Source organism: Macaca thibetana, chromosome 16, assembly GCF_024542745.1.
Source record: "Macaca thibetana thibetana isolate TM-01 chromosome 16, ASM2454274v1, whole genome shotgun sequence".
Taxonomy (NCBI): domain Eukaryota; kingdom Metazoa; phylum Chordata; class Mammalia; order Primates; family Cercopithecidae; genus Macaca; species Macaca thibetana.
Window position 1 is genome coordinate 52,827,372 of NC_065593.1, and position 14,735 is coordinate 52,842,106.

The 14,735-nt window shown below is 43.9% G+C and overlaps 1 non-coding gene across 1 annotated transcript; it reads left to right on the forward strand.

Annotated features, from left to right (window-relative positions):
* Positions 1–10,759: 10,759 nt before the first annotated feature.
* LOC126940117 (U6 spliceosomal RNA) lies at positions 10,760–10,866 on the forward strand. The gene has a single exon (XR_007720627.1). It is a non-coding gene; the product is annotated as a U6 spliceosomal RNA (small nuclear RNA).
* The last annotated feature ends 3,869 nt before the right edge of the window (positions 10,867–14,735 follow it).

Genomic DNA, 14,735 nt, shown 5'->3' on the forward strand with positions numbered 1-14,735 from the left:
AATCTCTGACACCAGACTGGTCTCGAACTCCTGGCCTCAAGTGATCTGCCTGCCTCGGCCTCCCAAATTCCTGGGATTACAGGTGTGATCCATTGCACCTGGCCTCTTAAATATTTTTATACTTCCCACGATATCATGCACACAGTAGGGGCTTAATTATGGCTAATTGTTTATTCATTGACTGATCAAGGAGAAATAGAATGACATAAGTGTGTAAAAGATATTTGACAACTGTAATGTGCTGTGCAAGTATAAGAGTTTATTATTGAGAGGTTATTATTGCTATTTAAATTTCCAAACTTATCTTTGTAATTTCTGAGGTAAGGCCATGTTTTATTTTTTATTTTTTTTTTTATTATTTATTTATTATTTATTTATTTATTTTTGAGATGGAGTCTTGCTCTGTCACCCAGGCTGGAGTGCAGTGGCTCGATCTCGGCTTACTGCAAGCTCCGCCTCCCAGATTCACGCCATTCTCCTGCCTCAGCCTCCCCAACAGCTGGGACTACAGGCGCACGCAGCCACACCCGGCTAATTTTTTTGTATTTTTAGTAGAGATAGGGTTTCACCGTGTTAGCCAGGATGGTCTCAATCTCCTGACCTCGTGATCCACCTGCCTCGGCCTCCCAAAGTGCTGGGATTACAGTGAGCCACCGCACCCAGCCAGTAAGGCCATGTTTTGTACCAGTGAGTGTTTGGGAAAGTTTGTTGAGTGGGTACATAAAGGGGGTCCCATTACAATACTGTAATGCTGTACAGTACTCAGATTTCAGCTTTGGCACACGGATTTAGCAGTGCCCAGTGTCCTAGGCTGTGGCAACACTTAGGAATTCTTGGTTTGGAGAAGAGGCTAGGGCCTTGAATTCATATGCTATTAAGGCTTGTCTTTGTATCTTTTTAGTTCAGAGGCAAAACCAATAAAAATGCTTCTTTCCAAATCTCTTTTTATTCTCACCTGCACATATCCTCAGGTACAAATGTTGATGTGTGGCCCCTGCCCCAAAACGGGTTCATCCTCTCTTTTTTTCTTTAGAGCACATATTTTGCAAATCTGGAGCAAGACAGGGGTGGGGGTGGGAGCAAGGAGGTGCTTTGGAGGGGGAATGTGATAGGGTAAGGGGGTAGAAGGGGAGGGTTGAAAGTAGCACTGAAGCCAGACCCATGTATAAAGAGACTCAGTTATTCTTTATACACGGCTTTATACATATATATTCCTCCTCCCCCTGGTTAACTATAGAAATTATATATGTTCAGTGTATATGTTCAGACAATATGAAATACAAAAAGCTGTTTGTGTGCGGTGGCTCCCGCCTGTAATCCCAGCATTTTGGAGAGCTGAGGTGGGTGAATCACTTGAGGCCAGGAGTTTGAGGCCAGCTTGGCCAACATGGTGAAACCCTGTCTCTACTAAATAATACAAAAATTAGCTGGATGTGGTGGTGGTGTAGCAGGACGAGCCGGAGACAAAACTTCTCAGACACCGAGTTAAAGAAGGAAGGGGTTTATTCGACCGGGGGCATGAGTAAGACTCCTGTCTCAAGAGCTGAGCTCCCGGAGTGAGCATTTCCTGTCCATTTTAAGAGCTCGCAACTCTAAGGGGGTGCACGTGAGAGGGTCGTGATCGATTGAGCAAGCAGGGGGTACGTGACTGGGGGCTGCATGCACCAGTAGTTAGATTGAAACAAAATAGGTTAGGGATTTTCACAGTGCTTTTCTATACAATGTCTGTAATCTATAGATAACATAACTGATTAGGTCAGGGGTTGATCTTTAATTACCAGGCCCAGGGTGTGGTGCCGGGCTGTCTGCTTGTGGATTTCATTTCTGCATTTTAGTTTTTACTTCTTCTTTCTTTGGAGGCAGAAATTGGGCATAAGACAATATGAGGGGTGGTCTCCTCCCTTAGTGGGTGCCTGTAATCCCAGCTACTCAGGAGGCTGAGGCAAGAGAATCGCTTGAATCTGGGAGGTGGAGGTTGCAGTGAGCCAAGATTGCGCCACTGCACTCCAGCCTGGTGACACAGTGAGGCTCCATCTCAAAAAAAAAAAAAAAAAGCCTCTCAGAAACATACATATACATATGACTGCCCATAATCTCACCACCCAGAGAGCACCATTGTTATTGGAATTTTTTTCACTTTTCTTTCTTTCGTTTTTTTTTTTTTTTGAGATGGAGTTTTGCTCTTGTTGCCCAGGCTGGAGTGTAATGGCGTGATCTCGGCTCACCGCAACCTCCACCTCCTGGGTTCAAGCGATTCTCCTGCCTCAGCTTCTCGAGTAGCTGGGATTACAGGCGTGTGCCACCACACCCAGCTGATTTTGTATCTTTAATAGAGACGGGGTTTCTCCATGTTGGTCAGGCTTGTCTCGAACTCCTGACCTCAGGTGATCTGCCTGCCTCAGCCTCCCAAAGTGCTGGGATTACAGGCGTGAGCCACCGCTCCCATCCTTACTTATTTATTTATTTTTGAGATAAGAGTCTTGCTTTGTCACCCAGGCTGGAGTGCAACGGCGTGATCTCATCTCATTGCAACCTCCGCCTCCTAGGTTCAAGGATTCTCCTGCCTCAGCCCCCTGAGTAGCTGGGATTACAGGCACGCACCACCATGCCCCACTAATTTTTGTATTTTTAGTAGAGAAGGGGTTTCGCCACGTTGGTCAGGCTGGTCTCGAATTCCTGACCTCAGGTCATCCGCCCTCCTCGCCTCGGACAGTGTTGGTATTACAGGCGTGAGCCACCTTGCCCAGCCTCTTTCAGTTTTATTTCTATGCATAATAAAATGGTATTATGTGATGGCCTTTTTTTTTTTTTTTTTTTTTTTTGAGACAGGGTCTGGCTCTGTCATCCAGGCTGGAGTGCAGTAGTGCGATCTTGGCTCACTGCAACCTCCACCACCTGGGGTCAAGCCATCCTCCCACCTCAGCCTCCCAAGTAGCACAGGCCACCACACCCAGCTAATTTTTTTATTTTTTGGAGAGATGGAGGGGTCTCAAACTCCTGGGCTCAAGCGATCTTCCCGTCTCGGCCTCCCAAAGTGCTGGGATTACAGGTGTGAGCCACTGTGCCCAGTCCTGATTTTTTACCTTCACTTAGCAATATATCATGAACATTTGCCTTTGTCAGTAAATATTCTTCTATAGCAAGAACATTGAATATTAGTTGGCAAGCTTTTTCTATAAAGGTCTGGATAGCAAATGTTTCAGGCTTTGTGGGTCATACGGTTTGTTGCAACTCTGTTGTTCTAGCATGAAAACAGCCATAGACAACACATAAACAAATGAGTGTGGCTGCGTTTCAGTAAAACTTTATTTACAAAAACAGGCTGGAGATTTATTTGACTTGTGGGTGTGTTTCCGGACTCCTATCTTATAGCACTATTTCTTTTTTAGAGCTCACTAAGATCCCGTTGTATGTCTACTCTGCAATTTTTATTCTCTTAACCTTGAATATTTAGTTCATTTCCATTTTTTAATATTACAGAGAATCGTTGCAAGTAGTATCTGTGCATCTTTGTTTCCCCCAACCCCCAAGATAAATTTCTAGAAGTGTATTGATGGGCCATGGGGTTTGCCTAATTTTTAGAGCTTGTGACTCAAATTGTCCAGTGGTCCTTCAGGAAGTACAGGAAGTACTTCTTGCATCCTTGCCAAAACTGGGTATTAAAATTCCTTTTAATCTTTGTCAATATACTTTTTTTTTGACACGGAGTCTCACTTTGTCGCCAGACTGGAGTGCAGTGGCGCGATCTCGGCTCACTGCAACCTCTGTCTCCCGGGTTCAAGCAATTCTCCCGCCTCAGCCACCTGAGTAGCCGGGACTACAGGCATGCACCACCATGCCCAGCTAATTTTTATATTTTTAGTAGAGACAGGGTTTCACCATTTTGGCTAGGATGGTCTCGATCTCTTGACCTCGTGATTCACCTGCCTTGGCCTCCCCAAGTGCTGGAATTATAGGCATGAGCCACCGTGCCCAGCCGATATATACTTTAAAATATTTTTAGCTGTAATTTTGATCCTGTGGCATCTTAATTTAATGGTGTTTGTTACCACAAAACCAGTGTTTGCAGATCATGAAGCAAAGATACATGTGCCCTTTGTCTCCAAGATGTTGGTTTTGACATGCTGTGAAACTGCCCTAAGGGACAGTTAGATAAAACAAATTACTTGCTTCAGAAGCAAACCCTGTCTGTCAAGTTATTGGATACAGGCTGAGACCCCAGAGCCCTGCTCACAGGTAAGTATGCAGTGGAGAAAGTAGGAAGATTACTATAAGTCTGAAGTTAAATATCCTCTTTTTCCGACCTCCAATAAAGGGAAATGTATTTTGGAACTTATATAAAAATCTCTTTGTGATTTTTGCCCTAGAAAACAAACCTGACTCCTTTGTTTTAAGTCCAGGGGCTGATGGTCCACCCTCAGGGATGGGGGGTGTGTCCTGTCACACAGGAGGTGGTGCTTTGTGTGGCTTCCAGTCTCTGCTGGCTCTTTAGGAGTTCAATTTGGGAAAGGGAAAAATAAGGCAACTTAAGTTGCTGCCATCAGTTCCTGGGATGAATGGCTAAGGATGATGGTGCTGATGAACAATTTGCATCTAAGAGGCTGTTTGGGAGTTGGAGAATAGCCCATGATTGCAGATAAACACCACCTGCCATGCTGTCCACCGCAGCCCCCCTTCTACTTGGGAGGCAGAGGTTCTCCTTTTCCTTCTCTCTCCATTGTTTTTGTGCTAATGCTTTGGAGCTGGATGAGAAAACTGGATTTATAGAAAGTCTAGTTGGTTCCTCTGGAAAGAGCCATTTCCAGTTGAGGCTTGTCTACATTTTAACTAAATCAGAAAAATGGTGGCTGGAGAGGCTCTTTAAAAAAAAAAAAAATTATTGGCTGGGCATGGTGGCTCATGCCTGTAATCACAGCACTTTGGGAGGCTGAGGTGGGCGGATCATGAGGTCAGGAGATCGAGACCATCCTGGCTAACAAGGTGAAACCCCGTCTCTACTAAAAATACAAAAAATTAGCCAGGAGTGGTGGCGGGCGCCTGTAGTCCCAGCTACTCGGGAGGCTGAGGCAGGAGAATGGCGGGAACCCAGGAGGCAGAGCTTGCAGTGAGCCAAGATTGAGCCACTGCACTCCAGCCTGGGCGACAGAGCGAGACTCCATCTCAAAAAAAAAAAAAAAAAAAAATTATGCTTACCCTACTTTCAAGCCAATTAGTTATTTTTTTGTTTATTATTATTATTTTTTTTATTTATTTGCTTTTTGCAGAGGCTCTTTCCCAGTCCTTGATGGTCCCCTTTGTGTGGACTGCGGACATCATGATTGTTGGAATGCAGATTCCATGGCCCTACACCAGATCCCTGGTTGACTGGGAATCTGCATTTTGGCAAGCTTGCCTGGGTGATCTTATAAACCCTAAGGCAGTTGGTCCTAAACCTAGGTGAGCCTCATAATTAATTGGAGGGTGTTAAAAACTATAGATCTTCAAGCCCTGGTCCCTGGAGATTCTGATTCCACAGGCTGGAATCTGTACATGGGAAGAGTTCTCCCAAGGGACTCTGGAAGCAGCCAGGTATAGGAATCACCACCTTAAGGAAATTACTGGAGGTGAAATACTCAGACTCTCTTATTAACTCTATAAGAGTTAGAGCAGAAGAGGCCAGGAGGGGGCCGGAGGTGCCAGGATCCTTTCTGGGGCTGTGTTTGTGTTCCTTTTTGGACCTGGGCTGATTGCTTGGAGCCAAGCAAGCATTAACTGCAGAGTTTAGAAACACTTTGGATCAGCCTCTCATTTGCTTGTGGGAGGGAATTGCAACCCCAGAAACTGGTTTCATCACTGAGCATGTCTGAGCTGGGGGAGGATATGGGGTGGGATGGAAAGGGCATTGGACTAAGCAGGCCTAAAATATTTTGGGTTTTTGTTTGTTGTTGTTTGAGATGGAGGTCTTGCTACGTTGCCCAGGCTGGTCTCAAACTCCTGGGTTCAAATGATCTGGCCTCAGACACCTGAGTAGCTGAGACTGCAGGTGCACACCACTGTGACTGGCTAGAAAATGTTTATTCTAAGTTTAGTCAATTCTGTCAACTTGAGCAACTTTACCTAATGTCTCTGATCTTCAGAGTTTTTATTCGTAAAATGAATATAACTCTCATTGTAAACTTATATACAGCCAGGCGCGGTGGCTCACGCCTGTAATCCCAGCACTTTGGGGGGCCGAGACGGGCGGATCACGAGGTCAGCAGATCGAGACCATCCTGGTTAACACGGTGAAACCCCATCTCTACTAAAAATACAAAAAAAAATTAGCCGGGTGTGGTAGCGGGCTCCTGTGGTCCCAGCTACTCAGGAGGCTGAGGCAGGAGATTGGCATGAACCCGGGAGGCGGAGCTTGCAGTGAGCCGAGATTGCACCACTGTATTCCAGCCTAGGTGACAGAGCAAGACTCTGTCTCAAAAAAAAAAAAAAAAATTATATACAATTTATTAATATAAGAAGGAATGGAAATAATAAACAGCATTAGGACAATGCACTAAATCATAGAAATGCAAATTCAAACCAACCTGAAGTACAATTTCACATATATGTAAGTTTTTTGTTTTTGTTTTTGTTTTTTTTGAGATGGAGTCTCACTCTGTTGCCCAGGCTGGAGTGCAGTGGCATGATCTCAGCTCACTGAAGCCTCTGCCTCCCAAGTTCCAGCGATTCTCCTGCCTCAGCCTCCCAACTAGCTAGGACTACAGGTGCCCACCACCACACCTGGCTAATTTTTGTATTTTTAGTAGAGACAGGGTTTCACCATGTTGACCAGGCTGGTCTCGAACTCCTAACCTCAGGTGATCCCCCTGCCTTGACCTTCCAAAGTGCTGGGATTACAGGCGTGAGACACCGCACAGGGCCAAGATTTTTAATATTAAAGTAGTCAGGGTGTGGTTCATGCCACTGGATAGGTTACACTCTATACAAATGAAGGATTCTGCCCAGGACCAATCAGAGGCATCCCGCCTGTGACCTATGAGCAAATGAAGTCTTCAGAATGGACCATTTACAGAAATTCCCGTTTTTGACATAAGGGAGGGGAGGTTCAGAGAGGGAGGGGCCTACCCAGTGACTCATGTCTGAAATCCCAGCGTTTTGAGAGGCTGAGGTTGGAGGATGGCTTGAGGCCAGGAGTTTGAGGCTTCAGTTGAGGCAGGAGAATAGTGTTTGGAGGCAGGAAACCTAAGGCCAACCCACAGCTGCCTTCTTGGAATTGGACTGAAAGAAAAACCCCACCTTTCCATGATCAAGTAATGAGGGGCCAAAGGCCCCTCCCTCTCTGAACCTCCCCTCCCTTATGTCAAAAATGGGAATTTCTGTAAATGGTCCATTCTGAAACCTTCATTTGCTCATAGGTCACAAGTGGGATGCCTCTGATGGGTCCTGGGCAGAGTTCTGCCTCTTATTGGTCCTGGGCAGAATCCTTCATTTGTATAGAGTGTAACCTATCAGACGCTGCTAAAGGGTACTTAGGGGTGTCACCATGCTCTTTTAATTTAATGAAAACCCCAAGACACATTACAATCAGGGTTCTTGAGCCACTCTGTGGAGTGTACTTTCACTTCAATAAATGTATGCTTTCATCTTCTATTGTTTTGTTCTGGGCATTTTGTTCAATTCTTTGTTTGATGCGCCAAAACTCTGGACAACTCACAGTCAAGGCTTCCCATCCTAAAACACAGTGAGCTATACTTATGCCACTGCACTCAGCCTGGGCGACAGAGTGAGACCCTGCCTCTACAAAAATAGTAATAATAATAATAAAATAAAAGTAGATTTATGCAATGGAACACTATGCAGACATTTTTTAAAAAATCATTCATTATGAAGACCACGTAGCAACAAGGAAAACATTTATAAATGTTAAGTGAGAGTAGCAGAACCCCAGATGGTACACTCTTTGACTATAACCATGCACACCAAGAGAGAGCGTGTAGACAGGACCAGGAGGTAACATGCAAAGCAGGATAATTGTGCAGAGGATAGGCTTATAGCTGCTTTTCTCTTTGCCAAAATTAAAAACAATTTTACTGTTACATTCTTTTTTCATAATAGGAATGACTAATTCCTGCCCTTCCTACCATGCTGGCTTGTTCGGGGGACCAAATGAAAAACAGAAAACTGTTGTGTCTTCCTGTAGGATGTTGGAGTTAATCTACCATGCATGACTCATGTTTCCATCCCTATCATCCTGGGTAGGGAAGCACCAAGCTGAGGACTCTGGGTCCTTTCAGGCTCTAATGACAATGCACACCCAGGATTTGTGGAGTATGTATACAGTTGTCTGGGCCAACTACTGTGGGAGGAGAAAAAGAAGTCACATTGCTACTAGCCATCAAGAGCTCACAAAATAGAGATGTAGACATCATTTGGGGCTATCTACTTATCCTAGTGATTCTCAACTGAGGTTGATACTTAAAAAAATTTTTTTTATTTTCCTTTTTTTTAAAGTTTGAAGAGATTGATACTTTTGATTGTCACAGTGATTGGCTTTTGATTGTCACAATGGTTGGGAGGGTTACTACCACTCACATATAGTAAATGAAGGATGGGATAGTACTACACAAAAAATTGTCTAGCTCCAAATGTCCTTAGTATCTCTAATGAGAAGCACTGATCTAGTCCATAGTCAGGGCTGCCAGGTATGGGTGTGCAGGTTGCCCACTATACAACTCTTGAGGGAACCATTCCCCTGGTGGCTAAGTGTGTGAATTCTGAAACCATACTGCCTGAGTTCAAATGCAAACTGGAACTGGCCCCCATCCCCTACTTCTTCTTCTTCTTTTTTTTTTTTTTTTTTTTTTTTTTTTTTTTTGAGACTGAGTCTTGCTTTACTACCCAGGCTGGACTCCAGTGGCACAATCACAGCTCACTGCAAACCCTATCTTCTGGGCTCAAGTAATCCTCCTACCTCAGCCTCCTGAATAGCTGGGACCATAGTCACCACCACCACACCTGGTTACTTTTTAAGTTTTTTGTAGAGATAAGGTCTCCCTATGTTGCCCAGGCTAGACTCAAACTCTCAGGCTCAGGTGATCCTCCTGCCTCGGCCTCCCAAAGTGCTGGGATTACAGGCGTGAGCCACCAGACCTGGCCTGGAAGCTCTTGAACATATTGCTTATCTTCTGTGGACCTCAGTTTACTCATTTATAAAATGGGAAGAGCAATAGTAACATAACTCATAATGATAACATAAGAATATGTTATCAATAATGTATGTTCCTGGCACATAGTAAACATTCAATTCATGTTCAATGATTATTATTCTCTGAGATCTGACCTCCCCATTGACTGGGGTGGGGCCCTGGTGTCTACCCCCTGATAAAGATCACGTATGTCTGGATTCCTGCTCTCCCTGAGGCTTAACTTTCCTGGTTCCACCTGTAATCTTATTGAGAACTCCCCTTGTTGCCTAAACTTGCTTGAGATGGTTTTTGTAATCTACAACCAGAAGCCTTAATAACTAAGGGCTTTCAAGTTAGTGTGAGATTGCTTGGCATAGAGAGACCATAAATGCCACAGACAAAACCTAATCATAACTGAAAGAAATAAATTCGAACAACAAATTGTTAAGTGAATGGAATGCAGCTAGCTAGGATCCCATGCTCTGTTCTAAGAAAACAGACAGGTCAAACAATCAGGACCAGTCCAGACATGTGTCTGGGAAGTTAAAGGAAAGAGACCCTGTCCCTCAAAACCCTCCTTACTAGTACCTGTAATTCCATCATTAGTGACTCACGTCTTCATTTACCAGGAGGTCTTCTTTGAAAATATGAATGTCTCTGGGAAGGGTAATCCAGAAAACTACTGAGGCTCACCCTACTAGGAATGTATTTATTGTTTTTCTTTTCATTCATGTCTGTTTATTGAGAACACAGAGAATGTATTTATCAAGTGACTTTCTCTCTCCTCCACTTCCCAACCCCAGCTACAAATGGGGACAGCAAGAGAGAGAAAACCTGGGGAGAACGGAAGAAGCCACGCTTTGTAGAATTGCTTCAGAATTGCTGATCTCATCAACCACATGTTTAGAGAGAGAGTAGTGGCCCTTAAGGAACTGGAGAGAATGTTCTGATCTGCATCTGTCCGACATGGTAAACAGCAGGAATGACTGTAGCTGTTCTCTTTGCCAAGGACAGATCTGATCTGATTGCCTTGAGGTGAAAGTGAGGTAAGGTGGGGCAGGGATTGGCTTTTGGCTCCCAAGAGTGGTTGTTCATCAACCTTTTGCTAAGCCCGTGGTTCTCAATTTTTGCTGCATGTTAGAATCACCTGGGAAGCTTTTTAAAAAAAATCTCAGTACCCAGGCTGTACCTCAGACCAATTAAATCAGAATGTCTGGGGGTGGTTGCCAGGCATCAGAAGTTTTCAAAGACCTCCCCCGGCCAGTGTACCCATGTCCAGGAACCACTGTCCTCAGCATTTATTGTATGAGGCAACTTAGATGACACACAACAGGTGAGAACCTGGCTCCTGCCGTTCAGACGCAGGACTGAATTTTTTTTTAATTTTTAAAATTACGCAGTAAAATTTTTTCTGTTGGTGTACAGGTCTATGAATTTTTTCATAGTGAGTTTTTTATACTGCCTAAGTACAATTTTATGGTATACCATAAAATTTTATATACCATAATTTTATTTTTATAAAGTATACCCATAATTTTATGGTATACCACAAAATTAGTATAGTATACCATAAAATTTACCCTTTTAAATTATACAATTCAATGCTCACTTCAGCAGCACATATACTAAAATTGGAATGATACAGAGAAAATTAGCATGACCCCTGCTCAAAGATGACACTGCAATGTGTGAAGTGTTCCATATTAAAAATAAAATTTTTTTTAAGTGTACAACTCAGCCATATGCTGTGGTTCCCACCTGTAATCCCAGGGTTTTGAGGCCGGGTGCGGTGGCTCACGCTTGTAATCCCAGCACTTTGGGAGGCCGAGGTGGGTGGATCACCTGAGGTCAGGAGTTCAAGACCAACCTGGCCAACATAGTGAAACATCATCTCCACTAAAAATACAACAACTAGCCAGGCATGATGGTGTGCGCCTGTAATCTTAGCTACTGGGGAGCCTGAGGGGGGAGAATCACTTGAACCCAGGAGGTGGAGGTTGCAGTGAGCCAAGATTGTGCCACTGTACTCCAATCTGGGTGACACAGCAATACTCTGTCTCAAAAAAAAAAAAAAAAAAAAAAAAAAAAAAAAAGCTGGGTGCCGTGGCTTACGCCTGTAATCCCAGCACTTTGGGAGGCTGAGGTGGGCAGATCACCTGAGGTCAGGAGTTCGAGACCAGCCTGACCAACATGGTGAAACCCCGTCTCTACTAAAAATACAAAATTAGCCGAGCATGGTGGCGCATGCCTGTAATCCCAGCTACTCAGGAGGCTAAGGCAGGATAATTGCTTGAACCAGGGAGGTGGAGGTTGCGGTGAGCCGAGATCTCGCCATTGCACTGCAGCCTAGGTAACAAGAGTGAAGCTCTGTCTCAAAAAAAATAAAATAAAATAAAAACAATCCCAGGGAGGCCTGGGCGGGAGGCTCACTTGAGGCCAGGAGTTTGAGACCAGCTTGGGCAACTCAGAGAGACCCTGTCTCTACCAAAAAAAAAAAAAAAAAATTAACTGGGCATGGTGGCAAGTGCCTTTAGTCCCAGCTGCTCAGGAGGCAGAGACAGGAGGATCGCTTGAGCCCAGGAGTTTGGGGTTACAGTGAACTCTGATCATGTCACTACACTGGCTAGGGTGACAGAGAAAGACCTTGTCTCTTAAAAAAAAAAGAAAGGAAAAAAGTTATCAAAGTGTACAATTCTCTGTGCAGACCTAGATTTACAAGAAAAAAAAATGTAAAATTTCATGGTTTTCAGTATATTTGCAAAGTTGTGCCACCATCACCACTAATTCCAGAACATTTTTATCTCATCTCCCAAAAATACCCCAAATCCACAGTGGCTTCTCCCCATTTCCCTCTCCCCCAACTCCCTGGCAAATATGAGCCATAGAGACTCTCTCTATGACTTTGCCTGTTTTTGATATGTCACATAAATGAAATCACAGAATCTGTGGCCTTTGATGTCAAGCTTATTTCACTTAGCATGCTATTTTCAGGGTTTATCTGTGTTGTAACATGTATTAGTACTTCATTCCTTTTTATTGATGAATAATATTCCATTGTATGGATATACCACATTTCATTTATCTTTTCATCAGCTGATGGACATTTGGGTTGTTTGCACTTTTTGGCTATTGTGAATAATGTGGCTATAAACATTCTTGTACAAGTTTTTGTGTGAATGTATATTTTCATTCTCTTGGTCTTGGATACTTTTTTTTTTTTTGAGACGGAATCTTGCTCTGTCGCCTAGACTGGAGTACAGTGGTGTAATCTTGGCTCCCTGCAATCTCTGCCTGCTGGGTTCAAGCAATTCTCCCGCCTTAGCCCCCCAAGTAGCTGGGATTACAGACGTGCTTCACCACGCCTGGCTACTTTTTGTATTTTTAGTAGAAACAGGGTTTTGCCATATTGGCCAGGCTGATCTCGAACTCCTGACTTCAAGTGATCTGCCTGCCTTGGCCTCCCAAAGTGCTGGGATTACAGCCATGAACAACCGAACCCAGCCCATAAATCTTTTTATATAGGAGTGATTTCAGCTTAACATTAGGAAAAAAAATTTTTCATAAATTTATTTTCATTTGAGCTATTTTGCAATAGAATGAATGACTGGCTGCTTCACTGGGACTATTAATTCTACAAATATTTATTGAATGCCTACTATATGCCAAGCACTGTTTTCCTCCCATTTGGTGATTATTTATTTATCCTTTTATTTTTAGTTGACATGTAATAATTGTACATATTTATGGGATTCAGACTGATACTTCTTTTTTTTTGTGGTTTGAGACAGTCTTGCCTTGCCTCCCAGGCTGGAGTGCAGTGGCACAGTTACGGTTCCCTGCAGCCTTGACCTCCCAGGCTCATGAGATCCTCCCACCTCAGCCCCCTGAGTAGTTGGGACCACAGATGTGTGCCATCATGCCCAGCTAATTAAAAAAATGTTTTGTAGAGACGAGGTCTCACTATGTTGCCCGGGCTGGTCTCCAACTCCCAGGGTCAAGCAATCCTCCTGCCTTGGCCTCCCAAAGTGTTGGGATTTCAGGTGTGAGTCACTGTACATGATGATTCTTTTTTAAAAATTTATTATTTTTTTAATAGAGATGAAGTCTTGCATGTTGCCCAGGCTGGGCGAACTCCTGGCCTCAAGCAAGCTTCTTGTCTCAGTAATTGTACTGGAAGTAACCCATTACAGGCCTGAGCCACCTCACCTGGCTGTTGAACATCTTGTCATGTGCCTATCTGCCATCTTAATATTCTCTTTGATTAAGTATTTGTTTACATCTTTTGCTCATTTTTCAACTCAGTTATCTGTTTTCTTATTTAGTTATGAGAGTTCATTATAAATTCTGGTTTTTGTTTGTTTGTTTGTTTTTGTTTTGTTTTGTTTTTGAGACAGAGTTTTGCTCTTGTTGCCCAGGCTGGAGTATAATGGTGCAGCCTCGGCTCACTGCAATCTCCACCTCCTGGATTCAAGCAATTCTTCTGCCTCAGTCTCTTGAGTAGCTGGGATTACAGGCATCCGCCACCATGGTCAGTTAATTTTGATATTTTTAGTAGAGACAGGGTTTTGCCATGTTGGCCAGGCTCGTCTCAAACTCCTGACCTCAGGTGATCTGCTCACCTCGGCCTCTCAGTGCTGGGATTACATGCATGAGCCACCCCGCCTGGCCTATTATAAATTCTGGATACAAATCCTGTGTTGCACATATGATTTGTAAATATTTTCTCTTAGTCTATGTTTTGGACACAATACTTTTTGTACATGTGTCTGATGAGAGAAAGGTATGGAATTAACATTTACTGAGCACCTACTATGTGCTGGACATAGTAGTGGATTGCTGGAGGAACAGGGATATAAGTAAGATAGAGTCCCTATCCTCAAGAGAGGTTTCCTGGAGGAGGGGTGAAGTTTGGACACTACTGTCTATACTATAGGCAGAAATTTTTTGTAGAGATGGGGTCTCACTATGTTATCCAGGCTGGTCTTGAGCTCTTGGGCTCAGGCGATTGTCTGAGCCACAATGAGGCAGAATAAGGAAATGTAGAGCCAAGTGGTTACAAGTAAGGACTTTGGAGTCAGTTTGTCTGGTCCTAGCTGCAGCAGTTACCACCTGTATGTCCGTGGGCAAGTTACTAAATCTCTCAGTACCTCAGTTTCTTCATTAGCAAAATTAGGGCAGTAAAAATGCCCATGGAAGGGCTGGGGGGTACTAAATGAGAGGGTGTAGGTGGCAAACAGAAACTCTCCACTAATGTTAGCTACTGTATTATCATGTATTTGTGTAGCAACATTGTTCTGTGGTAATCGGGGGAAGCTACCCTCCACCTCCCAGAGGAGGTGTCATTGGAGCTGAACCTCAAGGCCTGGAAAGACTTCCAGAAGCTGAGATGGGTGCATTGAAGAGGTGGAAGCTGCTCTTTAGAACCATATATTTTGCCCGAAACCATATATTCCTCCCCAAAGAGGGACGTTTTCTTCTTTCTTGTTCCATCCCCTCCTCTCTTCGTCCTGCGCTGTCCTCTCATCAAGTGTTTTTCTTTCTTTTCCCTGTCTCTCCTTCTCACCTGCCAGAGGCTTC